At 38.9% G+C, this 23,118-nt stretch overlaps 1 pseudogene; it reads right to left on the reverse strand.

Annotated features, from left to right (window-relative positions):
• Positions 1–3,341, reverse strand: part of LOC149206715 (sorbitol dehydrogenase-like) — a 131,595-nt pseudogene extending 128,254 nt beyond the window's left edge.
• Positions 3,342–23,118: the final 19,777 nt, after the last annotated feature.

Consider the following 23,118-nt stretch of genomic DNA (forward strand, 5'->3'; position numbering starts at 1 on the left):
GAGTCACTTGAAAAATCAAAGTCATAAGATACTAGATCTACTACTAAATTGATAGGTGCTTAATCAACTGCTTCATCAATGGAAACCACTGGTGATGCTATTGGTGCTAGATATACTATTACAATTGGTGTTAGATCAATAGATTAAACACCTTGCTACAATGTTGTTGATTCCCATACCCATGCCTTTTCCTAGGGGTAAACTGTGTATTAAACTTCCCTTTGTATCTTACCATGATGTTGTTTCTTCTGCTACTGGTATGTTTGTCTTGTTGTTGGCTGTGGTCTCCAAGTGGAGGTATCTTGCGACATAGGGGGTAGTTGTTGGACTTGGGTCTAGTCACTTGGTTATGGATCCCTATTTGTTTCTATTGCACCTTGTGGTGTAGGTAAATTCTTAGTGCCAAACAATTCCTCTAGTCCGACAAAGCGGGTCTAGCCACAGACAAAAAATCTATGGAAAATCACTTTAAGCTAGAATAAAATAAGAGGGCCTACCTCTTAGAACGCTATTCCGCTTGGTGATGATCCTGCTTCCTTACTCTAGCTATCTTTCATTTCCTTCCTTCGAATACCTGAAACAAGCAAATAAACAACAACAACAAGTGTGATAGCATACAATATTTTATTCAACCTACTTAACAGGTCAAGTAACATTAAGCCATAAAGATGTAAGATAAAACTTCATGTAGGAAATCAATCAATAGTTGTATTATATAAATTAGAAAGAGATTACAACCAATGCCTTGACATTTCTGGTCTCCTCTGATGTATCTGGGTTCCCACACTTCTGCTAGAATCTCATGGATAGCCCCAAAAATGGAAGTTTTAAGTCCTCTTCCCTTTACTCTCAAACCAAACTAAATCACGCTATTCTCCCTCAAAAATACACTAGAAAGCTACAAGCTATAGATGTCTTGTTGATCATTCAAATTCACTCCAAAACTAGTTTAGCTTGGGAAATGAGAGGTTTATATAGCTTGGATGGGTGGGAGATGGTTCCTCTCATCATGGGAGAAGGTCTTATATCCTTAGTTTGTTCCATCCTAATAGGGGAAATGAGCCCAAACTGACTTCTTCAGCTCCATCCAGCCCAACCGTCTACCAGACTTCCATTACGAACCTTCTAGACCTGGAAGCTTCGACTCCATATTTAAAAAAATTGCCAAAAGAGGATTGACATGGCTGGAAAAGGGCTCAGTCGCTCCGTACGATACTAGTTATAGTATTAATCTTTGCAAATCGGCACGAGGAGGAAACTGGTCAGTAGTGCCAGTCTTATAAACTGGGGTAAAAGGAATATTCTTGGGAAATGATGCAAAGGGGAATCATTCTGCTCATGAAGAGGGAGATACTGAGGGTTTATTCATGATGGGAAAGCATGTAGGGTTCACTGTAGAGGTCCTCCAGGATCATGGACAGGGAGTATAGGATAGTTGACAAAATTCTTTGTAACAGATTCCCCCTAAAGCGTGAAGGCCAAACGAGAGTGAGGGGTGAAATTCTTTACAAGTGGATGTGGGGAACCGGAGTCCTTCGACAGAAAACCTGCAAGCAAGCGTAGATACATATACATCACTGAAAACTCTGACAAATGATACATGAATGGTGCTATGGATGCAATCATCCAGAGAATGATCATGTAAATGGAACTAAGGTATGGGCACAACCGTCCAATAGAAAGGATCATAACAAAACCAAGGTATAGTAACAATCATCCAGTAATGAGAAGGATCACATATAACAACTCATGGTATGGTTGTATCCATCCATCTAAAAGAGACATGTATATCAACATGATCATATCAAATTGCCTCGCAACCTAGATAGGTGTAATCTGAGTTCAAGGTCTTGCGCTCCAAACGACCCGATCAAAGTACAAATCCTAACATGTGAATTACTGTGTTGAAGTCGAACATGCTAGAAAGTCTCTTTATTATTGGTAAATGATGTGAACCATTAACAAGCATGAGGTAAACCACCAATAATGACAATGGATCTCAAGGCACTAGCAACACAGTTCGCAGAATGTTAATAAAGGAACTGAAGTCGAAAACCCATGAAATCACCCGATCGAAAGCCAATGATGTGAACTTGTCATCGAGTGAGAAGAACTTTCCATTAGGGCATGCAAGCTCTAAGGTACTGGAAGGGAGTCTCTTGGCCAACATCCTAGATAATGAGTTGAAGTTGACAAGAAGCGACCATGTCAAAGGAGGGCCATGATGTATCCCACATCATCGACATGAGACAAAGGGATGCAATGATTTCAGATGATATAGAGAATCAGGAGTAAGTGTAACTGTAGAAGGACTAACTCTTGAACATATCGGTGACACGACTTCGGAGTTTGGAAGCTTTTGGATTCATAGGATTGGTGGTCATGATGACGTGACAGAGATCAAATGGAAGGAAAAAATGAACAACCCAACCCGGGAAGGTCAATCACGAAAAGAAGGATATCCCAACCCGACACGAAGTAGAAAGTGTCATGTTCAAGAGTGAGTTGCCAACACAACTGATAGAATTTCCAATTTTCCTCCAACATTTCTGGCAGGTACCCCAATTATTTTTTATCACAATCTTGAAGGGGATAGCATGTGCTTGCACTATAAGTTCGTCCTTTAGACGAATCTGAACTAGTAAGTTTAATGAGCCCTAGGAAGGAGAAGCTCATCTCCATCATGGCGATGAATCCAATGTTGTTTAATATTTTAACGAGTCTGACAAAGGTGTAACTCAATATCTTTTTCATGTTTAGAGAGTTTGAAAAAGACAGGGAAAAGAAAACTCCACATGGTCCCTTTTCATACATTTGTGTCTCTCGAGCCCAGAAAGGTAGAAAATGATACTTGAGAGAATCGCTTGACCATTTCAGTCAAGGAGTAGCTTTTTCGTAAATAGTTCATGCCAACCTGAAAAATGGGTAACGTACACTACGTAAACGATGTTTCACAGCCTTTAACGAGTTCAAAATGACAAGAGCTCATCAATCTTTTCGTGTTTAAAGAGTCGGAAAAGATCTTGAAAGTAGACCCCCCATTTTTATTCTCTTTTACAAGTCAAAAAGGGAAAAATACTCGCCGATCTTTTCATTTGAGTTTGACGAGTCGAGAAAAGAGCTTAAACATGACTCTAGTACCATCATCAGTAATCCATCAGCTGTCATTGCACAAAAGGCAAAAGCATTATCCAGTTTATGAGGAAAAAATACGTCAAAATTCTTTAAAAACCCTAATATTTCATGAAAAATGAATAAAAGGAGGAAAAAGTAATTATTTTTTACCATTTACCATTTAACATTTTACCTTGTGTGAAGAGCTTCTCACCCATTTGTGCCATAATTGTTCAGGAGAAAATTGTGGGAGATATGGGAGGCCATTCGATGATCCGTCAGTTGCAGGTAAGAGTCGAGACCTTTAGCTCCATTTTCATGCTTATTATACCTATTTTTAACTATTTTTTGGATTTTTTAGGAGATTTTGACAAAAAAAATTCTCCCTCGGTCGGCGCGGTTTCCAGGCACGGAATCATGCCGATCGAGGGTTATTAAGACTGTCAAGTGCGCCGACACTATGAACATAAAAGTTCCAATTTTTTTCCTAATTTGTCTGATTGAATCCAAATTTCTCTAGCCAAGGACGTTTATTGATTTGATTGTATGGTTTTTGCAGGGAAAAAATCATGAAAAATGGTGGATTGGAAGGAAGGCGAGCTTGAGAACATTGACACACAAGTAATGGCAGACCCAAATTACTTGAATTCTCTAACGAAATGTGGGCTCCTCAAATTCTTCCTCACACCAGGTCTACGGGCTCAACTCGAATTGCTACAGTATCTGATCAGTCTCTGGGATATCAATCGGGAAGTTTTCATGATCCGTGACCAAGAACTAGAGTTGGAAACTTCTGATATTTATTTCATCACATGATTGCCCTGAAGAGGGGAGCCAATCAATCTGTATGGGTCAAGGCATGTTGGGGAAGGTGTGACCATGTTACTTGCAGAATGCTGCCTGGAAGCACTCAAATCCAAGATCGGCAAGATAGAGATCATGATTGTTCAGGATCTTGTACTGAGAGTGCTGTTGTTGACCATAAACAGAGTGGCTGAGGCTCAAGCACAACATGAAACCAAGAAGTCAAAGTTTCAGTATGCTATCAACTATATGACGCCGACTATCTTCAATTGGGAAGAAGCCATGGAGGTAAACATGAAGCGCTAGCTATCAAAAGCCAAGGCAGGAGACCTGAAGCAGTTTTGCTATGGGTCCATTCTAGTGACCTTATTTTTGGAGCAGGTCCCACTATTTCACTACCAGCTTGCTGAGGTGGAACCATCATTGCCATGAGACCCACGGATAGTCCGTTGGAGTGCATTGATGCCTAGGATTACCTGGGGCCAAAATATGTCCTACAAGCCCGCCTTCTTCTCATGGCTACGACGACAGCTAAACGAAGTAGAGGATTGGCCTTATAGTGGTACTGACTTCTGTAGTGATCCGAATATGCCGCTCCCGGGGGGGAGGATTATGATGATGGAAGTAAAAACAATCAATTTTTATTTTTTTTGCAATATATGTGTTCATGACATTTCGATTTTATAAATGTAGATGTTGGACCAGAATGTCCTGTCGGGATGTCCTCGATTGACAGGTGCATTTCTCGGCAGTTCGATGTCGCTCCTTATCAGGAAGGAAGCGATAACGACGAGGAGATCATGCAAAACCTTGAGGGGTTGACCCACACTATCCCAGAGTATGCTCGAATGGGTAATGTTCCAAGCCAGTATCAAAGGCACATAGTGGGGGTATCAGATTGGATCCGCCAACTGCTAGCTCATGTAGTACGAGTTGTTACATGCTACCATGAGCATCATGTTGATTAGTTTATAGGTCTAGCATTCCACATTGTTTAGGCCTGCGAGCCGCAAATGTATAAGGCCTGAGAGCCACGGATGTATTTGAACACACATATTATTTTTTGGGGTTTTGATGTATAACAAACATTATCAGCATATATATATATATATATATATATATATATATCTATGCTATATTTCCTTACTTACTATGGTACAAATTTTTTTTTTTTTTATTTTCACATGTTTCGCAAATGTCTATCCAACACATAATTAGCTAATACATTTGTTAATGTATTCATGTGTCTAGGAATATGATGATATGTAATGTAATCAAAATTTCTCTCCAATAGACGAATACATAGATACATTCTCAATATTTGAGGGTTTTTGATGGAATATTGCTCGTTGAGTTGGAGAACAATAGGCTACAAATCAAGGTTGACAACCAATTCTCGGATGTCAAGAGCAATAGCTTCTGACAACAATTTGATAACTGTGATATACTGAGTGATGTTATTAGTTGTTTGACCTAGTCAGATACCTTAAAGATCAATGAACTCACCATGGGGTCATAAATGGCCCATGCTGCGGATGATAGATTCTAGGTACTAAGGCAAGCACCATCAACGAAACTGATGTGAGGAGACACCGACATCTGCAAAGCAGGTAGAAACATAATAAGCAGGAAATTTTCTTGCAAAACAACACACCAAACCACACTTTACAAAAATGAATAACACACTATTGTACAAAAGTAACCATGCAAGATGACCTAAGCATAGTACTTTTTGAGAGAGTCCATGCTCAGACTCGAGTAATCAATCAACACAGATGAAAACCGGAGTTTTATGATTGACATGACGAGTAAGCATCGACTCGACCAAATAATAGAGTAGAACTCATATAAGGTTGTGCCCCCATGCTCCCTGGGCGAGGGAGGGTTACGAGACATAACATGACAACCCCATTCCAATAATGGACAATCGATAAAAACTAGGGGAGGGAGAAAAAACCTAAATCTATGAAGAGATAAAGGTGCCCACAGTTGAAAGATCTTGACAATGTTAGGAGAAACTGGCAAGTCAATAGGCAATGAAGAAGAGAACTTTGCGAGACACATAGACATGACCATCGGGCCAAGCAAGAATGAGGAACGATGATGAGTTTCGTTCCAAGGTACTTCATCCAGAGACATTACTTCCATGATACTCTTGTCAGAAAGAAAAGTCTCGGCTAAGGGATCGAGATGTTCTAAAGAACCAAGCCATGGGGATTGAGAATACACATCGAGAGATGTTCTCTAAATAGGATGATCAAATGATACCAAAAGCGAAGTCGAAACAATTTCCACATAATTAATTTCAGCAAGACTTAATGGCATAACCTCGCCCCATGTATCAACAAGGTCCAATGAAGGAATGACCGAAGGATTAGACTTGATCGAAATCATGTTGAAAAAGGAGACATGAGTAGGTGGGAGCGGAAAAGTACCCATCAAGGTAGGATCTTTAAAGAGTCCTACCCACACACTCTCATAAGGAGCATCGGTGTGCATAACATATGAAACATTTCCATCCGAGGAGGAAGAGGCAAAGAAGGACAGTTGGTCGACTGTGACTATCTTCCCCTGATGGGGAAAACGAATCACACGGAAAAGGGATGAGGCTACAGCATGCATGGCATGGGTCCAACTCAATCTGAGTAGAATATTGTAGTTAAGATTAGCGTTGACGATCTCTACTTTGATGTGTATTGTCTTGCCCTCCAAAGTGATGGCAAGGTTGGAAAGGACATCAAATGGTTGTGAATCGCATCCGTCAAAATCTTCCAAAGTGTTATGGGACTAGTTTAGAGTAGGATAACCAATCGCCTTCCAACAAGTGACAGACATGATGCAAGTAGAAGCACCTTCATTGATGACAGTCCTATGAATGGTTTTCTCATTTATGATCACTTGAATGAGAAAGGCAATCTGATGAGGTAAATGTAGAACTTGGTTTTCCAGGTCAAAACAAATGTGATTAGATTCAGCTAGATCAATACCCCCAATAGCCAACAACAATAATTTCCACTGACAAGAACAACTTTGAAGGACCTTGAGAGCAGACATAGCTGATCGCGCTTGAGCCAAAACTTCAATAATGTTATAATGTTGAGCGGCTCGAGCATTGGGATTGTACGAGGACTTTTGTAGCACACCTAAAGAAGGTGGTCAAATGGCAGAATCAAGATTAGGTTGCTCTATATGGAGAGGACTAAAACTGAATGGGGCAGAAGAATAAGGGGTATCTTCTTTCTCTTTCCCTATTGTCGGGGTAGGAGTTTGATAATCTTTTGACCTGGTAGCCATGTTAATCGGTGTACTCATCATGAACACTTGTGAACCTGTGGAAGCGGATGACTAAGGATGGTCTACCATTTTGGTCTACTGGGATGGAAAGGGCTCTTTCAGGAAAACTAGGGTCCCTTTGAGCAAACGACTGAATTCGGATCGTCTAGGACAATCCTTAGTATAATGATCCTCCTCATAGATGAGGCATGGATATTTGGGCTTCCGTTGGGAAGCATCACCAGTAGAGGACTTAGGAGGGCCCTGTTTCGAGGCATCAGCTTTACCCTTGCCTTTGCCTTTCTTTTTAACCTTAGAGGATTTGTCCACTATGGTAGACTAGAGAGCGTGAACCTCTGAGGTTTTACCAGAGCCTGATGAATTGTGAGAGGAACCATTGGGAGCAGTGTTGGAGACCGACTTCTATTTGGAAGAAGATTTTGCAGGGGTCTGAGTCACTGAACCAATTACTCCATCAACAGGAGGCATAGCCAGAGACTTAGATGTCGTGAGATCAGATGATGATCTAGGTGCATCGGGTAACACATCATATAACGTGTCGAATTGTGAATATATGAGGTCTAGATACTCGGCATGTACGATGGCTTATTCCTCAGTGATGCATCCACCCATAGCAATGTCCTTAGCAATTTTGTTGGCGAATGATTTGGGGAACCACTCGGTCAACAACTGATCAACAATGTCAAACTTAATCAGGTGACGCCTATGTCTCCATTCATGGATCTGATCAGAGATGTGGGTTGCAGTGTCTTGCTTGAGCAACTTTAGTAGATGGGTGCCAGTTTCATAGTGAACTAACAACTAGAAATGTGTGAGAAAGGCCATGGCAAGTCATGATAGGTATTTCGAGGTAGCGCAATATACCATTTGGCTGTAGCACCTATAAGAGCTCGTTGGAAAAGCTGAAGATGAATGGAATCATCAACGTAGGAATTCTAGGAGCACCAGAGGTTATATGTCATCACGTGGGCTTGTGGATCCTCTTTCACTTTTCCTTCAAACTTTGGAAAATCGCTCAGGATTTGGGACGGAACTAGAGTCCAGTATGGTGAATGAAGAATCAAGGCATTCGTGAGTCTAGACCCATCTGGCAATTCCAGTGTAGCCAAGAAAGACAATTGGGTATTGAAAGGCATTTGAGGTCCATAAGGGGGCCCATTTGGTAGCACCCATCCCTGCTGGTAAGGATTTTGTCTCCACAGTGGAGGATTTTGACCTTGAAAGCCTTGAAACTATTCAACCATAGGCTATTGATAAACAACATATGGGTTAAAAGGCTGTTGAGCCTACTAGCCTTGGACATATGGATTTTGCACCTGATGTACCTGAACATAAGGGTTTTGGACCCACTTCTCCTAGATGAAAGGGCTTTGGACCTGCTACCCTTGGACATAAGGATTTTTCACTTACTAGCCTTGGACATAGGGATTTTGGACTTGCTATCCCTAGACAAAAGGAGGTTGAACCTATTGCCCTTGGACATAAGGATTTTGCACCTACTGCTGCAGGACTTGAAATTGAGCTTGCCCTTGCAAAGGTTGAACATGTTGATATGAGTATAAGGCTTGCTACTACCCGGGTTGACCTTGTTGCTGCAAGGGCTGACCTTGTAGTTGTAAAGGTTGTCCCTGTGGCTACAGAGGTTGACTTTGCGAAGGCATATGCTGGGAGGATTGTGATGCGTCCTGCACTTGCAACTGCATGGTTTGCTAGAATGGTTGCGAGGGTTTCCCCTACAGTTGTTGTAGTTGTGCTTACTGTGGAATCATCTTACCTTGTTGCTGCGTGGATGGCCCTTGTTGTAATGAAGGTTTCCCTTGTTGCTGCAAAAGTTTTCCTTCTTGCTGTAGAAGCTGTCCTTGCTACTACAAACATACTTGAATACTTCCCGGAATGAAACCTTGAAATTTCCCAAACTGTATCTGGCCATGCCCACCAAGCATGGTAGACAGACCAAGCTGGACATAAGGTCTAGGCTGAGGGATGTAGGGTAGATTAACCATCACTTGTGAACCATATGTAACATAAGGAGGCTGGTACTGAACCTGAGACATATTAGGTTGTTGGTACTGGATGTTACTTAACCTAGACGGACCAACAGGGTTCGGCTGTTGGTACTAGACATTACTCAATCCAGCAGGATCAACAGGGTTTAGAATGGCACCTGAAGAGGGTTGGTTCATTCCAACAATGTGAGGTTGTGAGCCACTCACATTGGTTGTACCAGACATCATAGAAAAATTCATACTCTACCCCCTAGGTAGTGGCATAGCATGTCAGGGATCGAATAACTGATAAAGACATGACTTGAGACCGTCGGTTGAACCAGACGGGTTACTTGGACTGACGAAACAAGAGGATTTGGAATGGTAGGTTGCACCGGGACTGAAGTAATTGTAGAATGTAGCATTGGTTGGGAGGTTGGGTTCTAAATGAATGGAGCTAAGGTAGGCATAGCACTAGATGCCCAGGTAGGGTTATGATATAGTGATAAGGTAGTAGGAATGCCTAAAACCAACTGAGCTAAAGTCACGTAATTACGCGGTAACTCAGGATGAACACTGGTCGGAATTCTTCTTGTGTAAGGGAAACGATTAGGAGGGAAAGGATATTCCTTCTCCTCGACTATGCGTGGAGTGGAAACCTCTGAGTGACCCTGAGAGGAGACTGGGATTTCGCCTTCTTATTCCATGGGTGAAAACATGCGACGACGAACTATTGAAGATGTTCGAGTGGATAATTTCAAAGGAATACCCAGATGATCGTACAGATTGTACAGACGTTGCGATGATATCACAATAGGATTGAACAAAGGATTCAGAGGATAAACAACTAGTCCAAGATGACCTTCAGAAGTTGGCAGACTCTAGGGAGTCTAGATAGGATTATCTGGAGATTCTGGGCCAATGTCAGAAAGTGACCCAATATCTGAGGGAGGGGGAGGATGAGATGACAAAGGTTGAATGCTTAGAAAAATTCCAAGCTCAACACCTTGGTCCTTAAGTGAATACGGAAATTTGGGAAAAGACTGCTCAGACAGTATTTCAGACAGAGGAGAGGAAAAGGAACTAGGCGAACTGACTGGTTCAGCCATGATATTCTTGTCTCAATCAACCAGAAGAGAGAGATTAATTCCAGGGCTTTAAAATGTACTTAAATGTATACTCATGATTTGGTCTAGAAAAATACTAACATGAATGTTATATGATCATGGGCAAAAAAAATTTAAGACACAAAAACGAACTAGTGCTCTTTCAAGTTTTAACAGTCGAGAAGGAATCAAAGGTGACTTAATCAATTTCAATTTGAAATGAGCTCGAAAGGCCAAGAACTGGGGTGATCCTTTATATTTAGGGAGTCAAAAAGATCAAAATGACTACTCAAGATGATCTAGGAAAAAAGGATTACCAGGTAATCATGAACTGCAGAATACCCCCCGGTGAATCAAAAAGTATGGGCAGGAAATCTCCTTGAATGTTGTGTTCAGTGTATCACATTTACAAGGTGGCAGACTTGGCTTCCTATGGATAAAGGATTACAACCTAGTGGGGTCTTCCTTTATATACACGATGGTATAGGGAGCAGAAGTTTGTACTAGCATTGTTTAGTGCCGAAGTGAATGACAACTGCTAGGTTTAAATATGTTGGAACACGTCTCTAGTCTAGACCTTCTAAATGTGATCGTTAGGTTTCAAATGCACCTTAGTTTAATTGAATACAATTTAGAGTTTATCTTGAAATTATGTCTCAGCTTTCATGCCTTATCGATGCGACTCGAAAAACTCCTATATGCAACTAAATGAGACAAGACCCTTCCAATTCGATGAATTGTTTACACTAGTGAGAGTAGAGAACACACTCAATGAAACAAACAAGCAATTGAAAGCAAAATGACCTTTTCACTATTTCTCTTTTTGAAAACAAAATGATGAAAATTTCTCTCCAATTCCTATCTTTCTATCAAACACACTTCAAGTAGTCCTTTCACTAGTAAAGAGAATTCATTTCTTTTCCAATGCAAATGACGATGCAACCCTAGTCTTCAATGATGCTAACTAATGTAACATATTGATTTAGCAAAATAGAATTATGAATATTTCAATGAAATGATGGAATGAATCTTTCAAAAACGCTTCAATGAAAAAGTTTCAATACAATCAACCTTAAGCAAATGCAAAGCACAAAAGAGAATTCCTTTTAAACTAATGATGCAAAGACTCAACCAAAAACAAGATGAGCAATGTGATCTATACTCGAAAAGAGATGCTCAAACAACAAATGAAACATTTCAAACTTGTTAAATGGAAATCAAAGCCACAAAAGAACTAACAAATGAAATGCAAGGAGCAACTTGATTATCGACTTGACTTGTTGAGCACACCAACGGGTGAATGGATGATGACCTAGATGCCCTAGGGTTACAAACCATCCAAGAACTCAAGAAACCAAGTGAAGAAAATGCAAACCAAAAAAGCATATAAACCAAGCTAAAAGAGCTTTCCATCCAAGGAGAACACAATCAAAACAAGCTGAGAGATAAAAATCAGAAGGGAAAGACACACTGGCTATGATCTAGGGGAAACCGTGATCTTCACCTACAGGAATTGGCATGACTACCTAACTGAAAACAAGTGCCAAAAGGGGGTCAGCGCGACTATTTTTTAGAAACTCGCACTAATTGACGTGACTGTCAGAAAAATAAACGCGCTGACCAAGAATTCAAGGAAAAAAAGAAAAGTTTTCAAAGGCTAAAACTAGACTTGCCACTACAAATTTCAGGTTTAGAGTAGTAAACTAGGAAAAGTAGAGAACACTAAAGAGAAATGGTGATACTAGAAAATTTCACAAAAAGCCATAAAATGACAAGAAATTAAATAGAAGGATTGGATCCCCAGAAGAGTCACCATTTTGTGGTGCAGGTAAATTCTTAGTGAGGACACAAACAATTCCTCTAGCTCAAGAGAGCCGGTCTAGCCACAAACAAACAATCTATGGAAAATCTCCTTAAGCTAGAATCAAATAAGAGGGCCTACCTCTTAGAACGTTATTCTGCTTGGTGATGATCCTGCTTCCTTACTCCAGCTATCATTCGTTTCCTTCCTTCGAATACATGAAACAAGAAAACAAACAACAACAACAAGCGTGATAGCATACAATATTGTATTCAACCTACTTAACAGGTCAAGGAACATTAATCCATAAGATATAAGATAACACTTCCTGTAGGAAATCAATCAATAGTTGTATTCATATAAATTAGAAAGAGATTACAACCAACGCCTTGACGTTGTTGGTCTCCTCTGACGTATTTGGGTTCCCACACTTCTGCTAGCATCTCATGGATAGCCCCAACAATGGAAGTTTTAAGGCCTCTTCGCTTTAGTCTCAAACCAAACCAAAACACACTATTCTCCCTAAAACATACACTAGAAAGATACAAGCTATAGATGTCTTGCTGATCATTCAAATTCACTCCAAAACTAGTTTAACTTGGGAAAAGAGAGATTTATATAGCTTGGATAGATGGGAGATGGTTCCTCTCATCACGGGAGAAGGTCTTATATCTTGATTTTGCTCCATCCTAATAGGGGAAAGGATCCCAAACTGACTTCTTCAACTCCTTCCAGCCCAACCATCTACTAGACTTTCGTTACGAAGCTTCTAGACCTGGAAGCTTCAACTTCATATTTAAAAAATTTTCCAAAAGAGGATTGATGCAGCTATAAAAGGGCTCAGTCGCTCTGTACAACGCTAGTTCTAGTCTTAATCTCTGTAAATCAGCTCGAAGAGGAAACTTGTCAGTAGCGCTGGTCTTCTAAACTGGGGTAAAAGGAAGATTCTTGGGAAATTATGCAAAGGGGAATTATTCTTCTCATGAAGAGGGACATACTGGGAGTTTCTTCATGATGGGAAAGCATGTAGGGTTCACTATAGAGGTCCTCTAGAATCGTGGACAGGGAGTACAAGGACAGTGACAAAATGTTGTGTAAGACACCCTCATGATTGCAGATCCTTATCGATGCGTGGAATTTTAAGAGCATGTTATAATGGAATCTTTGTAGCTCAACATTTTTTCATTTCCTTTTGATGTTTAACTTTGTGCACAATTCTAGCACCAACGCATTACAAGTGAACCTTATACTCGTTCTCAAGATATGAAAAATAGAGAATAACATTGCGAGTAATGAATGAGATTGTTTAGAAAACAACAATCCAAAATTATACATTATGCAAAAAAGCAATAAATAGAAAACCCTGAATACTCAAAACCTCCTTATTCCAATATCTCAAGAAGAAATAGATAATATACATGCTACATCAATTTATAGAAAATGCCAAGGAACTCACCTAAACTTTGGCTCGCAAACTCCACCATAGCCCTCCAAAGCATTGTTATCCCATCCTAGCACTATTATTTTCTTCGATTGCGCCCTCACGACTAGCTCACAATAGTTTGCTTGTTTTTTTTGCCTTACCCTACCCGCATAGCCAAAATATTTAATAAATAAAACCCTAAAATATCTATATTCATACATAACATAAAAAAACCAATTCACCCCCTATTATATAGTCAATATATTGTTTTATGTTTTTATTTTATTTTATTTTTTATACCTCAATATGAACGCACATGATATGGTATTTCTTTGTTAGTGAATCCCCTGTGCCACCTAGATGCTTACACTTTTCTTTTACCTGTTGACAATCCAAACATCTAGCCAAAAAATCAACCACCTCCTTCTTCAATTTGGCCAATAATAAAACGTCTTCATAACTATCAGAGTCTTCTAATATCTCAGATGACCTGAATATGGCTTAGCATGAAATTCCTTGAATCTAAGCTACTTGAGCTCACTATTATCCAGCACATAGATCATGTCCCTAAATCTAACCAAACCATCTTTCATGAGATGATAATCCACATCCTACTCACCTATACCCTGATGTTGTAACCTATGCTTAAGCTCCATGTACCTGTCATCCTATTGTCCTACCTATAAGATCTGGTCCTGTAAATATGTCCCATATGAACTCATAACTGCTATGTGATTTACCTGTACTCTCTTGCTAAGAGCAGCTGCAACCTTGTTCTCCTTACCCTTAATGTACCTGATCTCGAAGTCAAACTCACTAAGCATAGCTAACCACCTAGATTTCCTAACATTTAGATTAAGTTGGTCAAGTAAATATCTCAGGCCACTGTGATCACTCATCAATGCAAACCTCTTGCCAAGAATATAGGTCCTCCACATCTTCAATGCATGAATGATCACTGCCAACTCAAGATCATGTGTCACATAGTTTTGCTTGTGCTCGTTTCCTTGACTCCTAGCATACCACCTATCCCTCCTACATCAAGACTCCACCAAGTAGTCTCTTGCAAGCATCTGTACACACCAAAAACACTTTATCTAGATCTGCAATCTTGAGAACTAGAGAATTAGTAAGCAACTTCTTCAGCTGCTCAAAACTTGTTTCACATTCCTCTCTCCATTCAAATTTATTTCCCTTTCTTTGCAATGATGTAATAGGGCATTCTATGAGAAGTTCCTAATAAACCTCCTGTAGTAACCTGCTAACCCCATGAATGATCTAACCTCATCCACATTCCTAGGAGGCCCATTCCATGATATCTCTAATCATTTCCAGATCCACTGTTATTCCTTCCTTAGAAACAACATGTCCCAATTAATGTACCTCTATGTGAAAGAAACTACACTTGCTAAGATTGACATATAACTAATTTTCTCTTAGCAATCTCAATACTGCTGCTAAGTGTTCGACATGCTCTTCCTCATTCTTAGAATATATCAATATATCATCAATGAATACAATAACAAACTTGTCTAGATAAGGACACAACACACTATTCATCAAACACATGAAAGCAGTTGGAGCATTAGTTAAAGCAAAAGGAACCACAACAAAATCATAATTCCCATACTTGGTCTGGAAATAAGTCTTGTAAATGTCCTCTTATTTGATGCATACCTAATGATATCATGATCTTATATCAATCTTCAAGAACGTTGTTGCTCCCATCAACTGATCAAACAAGTCATAGATCATTGGAAACAGATACCTATTCTTGATCGTCACCTTTTTCAGCTTCTTGTAATCAATACACAACCTGAGAGTACCATCCTTCTTCTTCACAAACAACATTGGTGCAACCCAAGGCAATACACTTGGCCTAATGTATCCCTTGTCAAGCATTTCCTTCAACTACAACTTTATATCCACTAACTCTGAAGTGCTCATCCTGTAAGGTGCCTTTGATGCTAGTGCTTCCCCTGGTACCAAGTCAATAGAAAAGTCCACTTCCATTGAGGCGAAAACTATGAAATATTTGTTGGGAATACATCTTGAAATTGTTGTAAAATTGGATACATATTCAATACTTTTGCATCCTCAACATCCTTACCTTTACCACTGGAAACATGCACTACAAATAATATGCACCCTTTCCTGCAACTACGCTTTTCCTACATAGTTGTAACCATTCTCATCAATGTAGGCTTCTTCTTACCCTGCAAGATTCTTTATTCTTCATCATCATCCAAGCGCTCAATCGTATTTTCATAACAATCCACCTTAGTCCTGTGAAGGTACAACCAGTCCGTACCTAGAAGCATACTGTATGATCCCAATGGAAGTACATTTAGATGTGTTGATGTAGGCATACCATTCAACTCAAATGCACAAGATCTTACCCAATGATGAACTCTTTTCTTAGTACATGTAGCCAACTGCACCAACCAAGACTCTCCATGAAAATATTTTCTCAAATCACACTTATCCATGAGGTCAGAATTAACATAACTATAATTAGATCTAGGGTCAATCAAAATGGAAACAACTCGATCACAGAGCTTACCTTCCATCTCAATAATAGATGTATGGTGATCCCTCTACTTTTTATCAAATGTTGCATAGATACAAGGAATGTTTTATCCAACATTCCCAATTGTTTGTGCCTCCTTCACACTGTAGATATGAGTCCTACCACCTTGATAAGAAGGAAAATCCTTCTTGAGATGATCCTTCCCACATATCCAACACTACAATTGTATCCTACCATCACCTCTATTCTTTTGCTCTCTAGGATGAGACCCATGTTTCTTCTCTACTACATTGAACTTCTTGTAAGGAGAAACATTCTCTTTCTCAACTACATCCTAGGGTCTTGTTTTATTCTATGGCCATTTACCTTTATTCTTGCCATTCCCTTTCTAGCCTTGCCTAGACTCAATCTTATGCTTCAATTGCTCATGATAGTGCTTCAACTTTCCAAGTACTTCTTCCGATGACCGAGGCTCATCATACTCAATCTGATCCTTAAATTATAATGGTAGTCCATAAATAAATCTATGAACCTTTTTATTCTCATCCTTGAGATAAGGAACATACCTCAACAACTCTAAGAACTTAGTCATTTACTCCTCATCTTTCATAGATCCCGTCTTCAACTCATAGAACTCCTTGGCCTTACCATCACAATATCTCTCTGACAAGTACTTCTTTCGGAAAATCCTTTTGAACTCATGCAAACTCATCTCCTTTGTCTTGATATCTCTAACATGTTCCAGATCTTCCCACTAGATGTCTAGTTTCCCTTTAACATTGAAAATAACTATTTTGGCTTTCATGTTCTCTGTGTAATCATGTATCTCAAATAAATTCTTCATTCCAAGCAACAATGCCTATACATCCTCTGGCTTCTTCAACTCTCCATCAAATGTAGGTGGATTGGATTTCTTGAACTAATCCAGTAAGAGTCCCCTCTCACTCCTCTTGTAATGATGATAACGATGATGACCATTATACATGTTTAAGCCAGAACTAGAGTAGAACCCATGACCAATGCCTCTCCTATCAAGTGTATCCAAGAACCTGCCACCTCTAATTATATCATCCTTGTCCGACCTATTCCCACTATGAGACCTATTACCATATGCCCCGTTAGTCCTTTCCTCTAGTCCATAACTGATCTGTGGTTGTCCATAACTGATTTGTGGTTGTCCTTGTCTTTGCAAGTATGACCAGCTATGAACAATAACTACATTTACTTCTACTTGTTTTTCCTATGCCTTGGAAATCCTTTCCTATGAATGAATGATTTTGTCATTATCTGCAATGGAACTTTTGATATTTTCCTTTAAACTTTTCAAGGTGCCAGCTATGTCAGGAGAGTATTCATATTTGGGCTACGCATCTAATCTATAAGGAGATTCTCGTGAATTCTAATCCATGATTTTTCTAGTCATCTCTAATCTTCTTATTCTTCCTAAAAACATACCATGTCAAATAGCCAAATACAAACATAAAAAACATACCTCAGTGAAGTTTAGGGGAGGATATCTCGTCGGTAAGATCAACTAGACTAGCACGATACATGTATATACAATCATACCAATATATCAGCATCATGCATGATAATACCCACTGCATACCATGACCTCATACATGAAAATCATAACCATGACAAGGGATGCATAAAACCACACACACTGACATGCATGTATGAAAAACACATTCCACCCATCCAGTCAAAGTGTTCAACCATGCTTTGATACTAATCTGTAACCACCCCCTGCCACATTTACCCATTTTCATCGGTCTGTCAGGGTAAACATGAGAGGAAGAGATAATATGACTTGAACTGGCCTCCTATAACAAATTAAGGAAGTGGGGCTGACTAATTATGACAAACTGACAACTGAACACCTCCTACAGGAGCTACAAGTCACTCAAGGGCTGAACAACCACCCCAGGTGGCGAAACCCTGAGCTAAACCTCCAATTCTTAGCCGTGGGCTCTCAACCACTCCCACAATAAGGAATCCATGCAATTGGAAGCCTCCAACCATATGCATAAGCTTGCATCCATGCATTGCAACCTAACTTTTCTAATTCAAAGGGTGTGGTCTCGAATTCTGAGCCTAATTTCTAGGTTAGCCTCTAGACTAGTGCCCAGAACTCACTGAGACTTTCTAGAATGATAAATGACATCAAGACAAAGGCACTCATACAAAACTTGATCAAATACTTGACCTATCCAGGCCTAACCATGACAGTCATTTCGTTAAACATATTGAGAACATGAAACCTAGAGGTCATGAATGCATATTTGAACATAAGGGTATGATACTTATCTGGGAATCATCAATAATGTGTGATTCCCTCTCATAATAGTTTCTGTAGAATTTTTTAGCTCATACATTCAATAACCATTCATCAATTAATCAAAGCATGTCAAGAGCCATAGAAAATACACATCATATGACCAACATATAACCAACAAATGAATAACATATACACCATGATAGAATAACCATCAAAGCCACATAATATCAAGTATAATTAATCATAAAATACAATAGGAAAAGAGATCTTATTATCATGTGAAAAAGCCAACCAAGTGAGGGACTTTCGCGTACCACTTAACCATAGATGGAGCCAAACCAAATATTTCTTTCAGCCAATCACCCTTGTGCCATATTCGAAGCATGAATGTGGGACTCAAGACAAAAATAGCCAGAGCTTTCCAGAGATTAAACCACCTCCACCCTCATGCTCCTATGGTACCGCCAAATCCAATCAAGAGATCACATAAGAAAACAAATTCATAAACAACCAAGGCTTTCCAGAGATTAAATCACCTCCACCCTCAGGCTTTACTGCAATCCCTCCAAAATTGGTTAGGGGATTACTAGGCCCAAAACAAGATTAGATGCCTCATAATTTGTTCACCAATACCTTTAGGAACTTTCCTATCTCCACCCTCAGGATTTACCACAATCCTACAAAAACCGCTGAACAAATTCATAGGCTCTATGGGAATTTTCCTGAGACCACCTCACCCAGTTTCAAACCCATCCATAAATCCAAATATCAACCATATAAAAGAACCCCATCACACCATGACTATCCGGAAATGGGAAGGCAAGGCTGAAACCACCATCACACCTGGAAAAACCCATTTCAATGACAACAATATAACCAAATACATGCATTCACAAACCATCTAGGAAATCACACATGAAACATGTTACTTGCAAGTATTCCCGCTAAAACTGCTTCATCAAAATTTTCCTTGCTTTCCCCTTTCTTTCCTTTCTCTGATGCTAGAGTGCTCCAAGAATTCTCTAAGTGTGCAATAGTGTGATAGAATAGAGAGAATAGAAGAGAACTCCAAGCTAAAACTCAGAAAGGTTGTGAACAGATCCGCAAATGCATTTTTATCATTGAGGCCTCTATTTTCTCCATTTTCCTTAATTTTTCCTTCAATTTTCCTCTAATGAAAACTTGTGACCTTTAATCTCCTTTTTCTCCTATTTTCCTTTATTTTCATAAATAAAATGACAATTAATGCCTCTTTGGCTTTGCCAATTTCCTTAGCCATAATAAACCAAAATGAACACCCACTAGGATTTTTTTCTCCACGTTCAACTTGGAATACATGTCCCATGAACTTGGTCTTATTTTTCCTTTATTGACTTTATTACATGAATTCTTAACCTATGGTTGTTACAATATCCCATCCAATTCTCTTGTCTTCGTTATCCACTTCTTATAGTAGCATAGTTACCATACTTAGTATTTCCTTTAACTTAGCCATTTCACAATCAAATCCCTTATCACTCATCTTCCTCTTTATGTCATTTTATTTGACATATTCATTTCCTCTGTTATGGCTTGTGACTGAACCTTTGTCATGACCGACACTAGTCCTATTCCCCTTCCCATTATAAGCTTCCTCTTTCCCATTGTGATCTACTATCAAGCATTGGAAAAAATTATTCTCCATTAGTTTGTTCCAAAATACCTCACCAAGACTTATCTATATCTTAGCTTCTTTCTATTTTTATGGTTCTATCCTCTAAAACCTCTTGAACACTCTTTTCTCTTTTGGGATTATGCATCTACTTCTCATGTCTCTCGATAACTTCTCTTGTTCTCTTGACTTCTCTTTGAGAACTTCCTCTATCCTCTTCTTCTTTCCAACCTTAGTTGAAACTCTTATTATGCAAGGCTCTTTACCACAATTCTTTTCCTCTTGTTGTTCCCTGCAATTTTCAACCTCTTCCGTAGGTTAAAATAAAACCATAAGACTAGGTTTACCTACCAAGTAACCTTAACACTGAGATCCATGATTCTTCTTCATTCTATGCTCCAGTATGCTTATTGCTTGGCTAAGAATCTCCTCAATTATCTCTGTCCAATTCATGGTTCTTTCTTCAATCATGCTCTTGTAAAAGTAACTAGGTTTAAGTTATTTACTTAGAATAAATAGAGTATTCCATTACCTCATATTCAAAATTTCTGGTCTTGCATATTCTTATCTATATTCTAGTTTTGGTAGCTTGCCTGAAATATTTCTCAGTCTCTTCTTCCACTAAATTCTCAGATGTATCTCCAACTGTTCTGAGAACTCACTAGCTACAAAATTCCTATAACACAAACATTTTCCTTGATTCTTAACCCCAAGATCATAATTGTCACTCTGGATACCACTTGAAATACCCATTTTGGACGCTCTCTATTATCCAACACTTAACATAACCCACTTAATTTTTCTAGAAAATCCCTGATACCACTTGACTATGTCAAGCCTTTTCATTGCTTTAACTTGTGTGAGATCGTATTGGTTATTCTCGGCATAAAGATGGATTTTCCTCATGCTCCCCAAGTTTGTAACTTATTTTGTAGCCCTGTTTATGGGACTACACTCATGCCATAATTCGGTACACACTTCCACTATGCCACTAGCCCCTCTCCCCAATACTTCATAAGGTGTGTAATCCTATGGTTAACCATGTTTTCGAAACTAAGGCCCAATTTGAAGTCCATGGACATATTGCTGACCAATTGTGTTGCGAGAGTGGAGCCTCATTTCAATGGTTGAGATCAAATGATAGAGATCAAAAGCAACAGTGGAGTCTAGAAGGCCTCCCCCCCATGACATCATATGAATCGTGGGAGCATGCACTCTTGGTTTTGTTGTGGATTTCTATTTGATGGATTGAATGATAAAGATTCTATAGAGGGAATCATCAAGCCTTATTAATTACAAGGGGGCTCCCCCTATGATGCCAACTAAGGGGGGGCATCCATGCTCAAGTTTTTTTTCTTTGGAACTTTTCATAAGACTTTACATTCACATTCTTGTCCATGTAACAAATCACTACACCTCAACACTTGACCCTTATCTTATAGATTGTGGGGTTTGTCCTCGCTTTAATACTCCAATCTTCCCTTTTGAATGTGTACCTCCTTCCAACTCACTCAAGTAAGCCCACAATCAATTAATTTAGCATGCAACCACAAAAAACCAGCTTTTTGCCATTGCAAATTCCCTTAACCTGGAATTTTCAGTCATCTCCCAAGCTTTCAACCTTTTACTTGATGCCATATGCAAGTTTTGTGAACATAAATCACAATGGCCTACTTGGGGTTGGGTTTCTAGTTATCAATACCCCACTAGGTACAAACGAAAAAATACCCCTCTTTAGGTTTCACCTATTCTCATAATATGTTGTCCTTGAGATAACGTCTGAAATCAACTAACAAACCTTCCTCCTTATTTCTAAATTAAGACATCAATATGTGCATCATTCTAGAATAAGGAAACATGTTATTAATACAGACGCATGGGATAATATATACGAAATCTCAATAGGAAAAATCAAATTTTTGTATAACATAGAACAATATATTTATAGAGGTTCAACATGGCCTTCCTTCCCAAAATCTTGTGCTCTCCTCGAGCTCTCTTGAGCTCTAGTCCTCCTTCAACTACATCAAGCCCAAACTGCATACATGTATACATAGATTCTAACTATAATCATAATATATTCTAATAGAATGAATATGCTTTCGACACGTGTCCCTAGTCCCAAAACTGTTTAACAATTCAGCTTTAATACTTCTTATTTTTACAATGTCCCATTTGACCAAAAACACCAACTCACCTAACAATCCAAATTCTTTCTACACTTAGGAAAAATGTATTTACATGAGAGATCCACTATTTCTAAATTGTACAAAATCAAAATGAAGGAAAATCCATTCCCTCTAGAACAATTTCATGACTCTCTCGGTTTATACAAAATTGATTGACTTGGTGTTTGATGCTCCTACATCATATTTCCATGCAGTTTTCTTGGGGAAAGAAACAAAAGTTATTTCATAAGAGAGATGTAGGAATTAAGAATCTTGTTAATCGAAAGACACTTGATTTAAAGTGTTTGATTGTTGAAATGGTCAAATGGATGGTTCCAACTCTATATTCATTTCTCAAATATATGTGTATCCAATGATATGGCATGGGTTTCCCTTAGACCATAAAGTTAGATTTATTTATAAAGGTGGAGATATAAATCATGTGAGAAGCTATAGAACCATCATGCTCCCTAACCTATTTTCCATTCACATCATTATATAGAGAAAAATAAGTGATGTGATGAATAAAACAATGTCTAGAATCCTTCTCAAGCTAGTTTGACATAGGCATTCGATCATCAGCCACCTAGTAACCATTAGGGTTGTTGCTACGAATATGCAATAGAAATGTAATATGAGCTATATATTTTTGTGGTCATTTTTCCGACAACCTTTTGTGATATCCCTTGATTAAAATTTTGATGAGGAATGTAGATATTAAGAGTTTGAATTGATTAGAGAGAAGTACCTTTCTACTTACATAAAAAGATTCTTGTATAATTGGTAATAGCCATAAATTATTAAAAAAAGGTTGGATAGTTAAAACAAATAGTAATATTTGGGTGAAAAGATCATGCCCTCTCTCACCAAAATTATTTGGCTTACTTATAGTTGGAATATTGGAATAGGAAGTATCTATAGGAGGAATAAAGAGTAAGATATGCTTTATTACTACTAATTT

This window comes from Pinus tabuliformis, chromosome 1_2, assembly GCF_031772625.1.
Source record: "Pinus tabuliformis cultivar Carrire ecotype Pingquan chromosome 1_2, CPIR1, whole genome shotgun sequence".
Lineage (NCBI taxonomy): Eukaryota > Viridiplantae > Streptophyta > Pinopsida > Pinales > Pinaceae > Pinus > Pinus tabuliformis.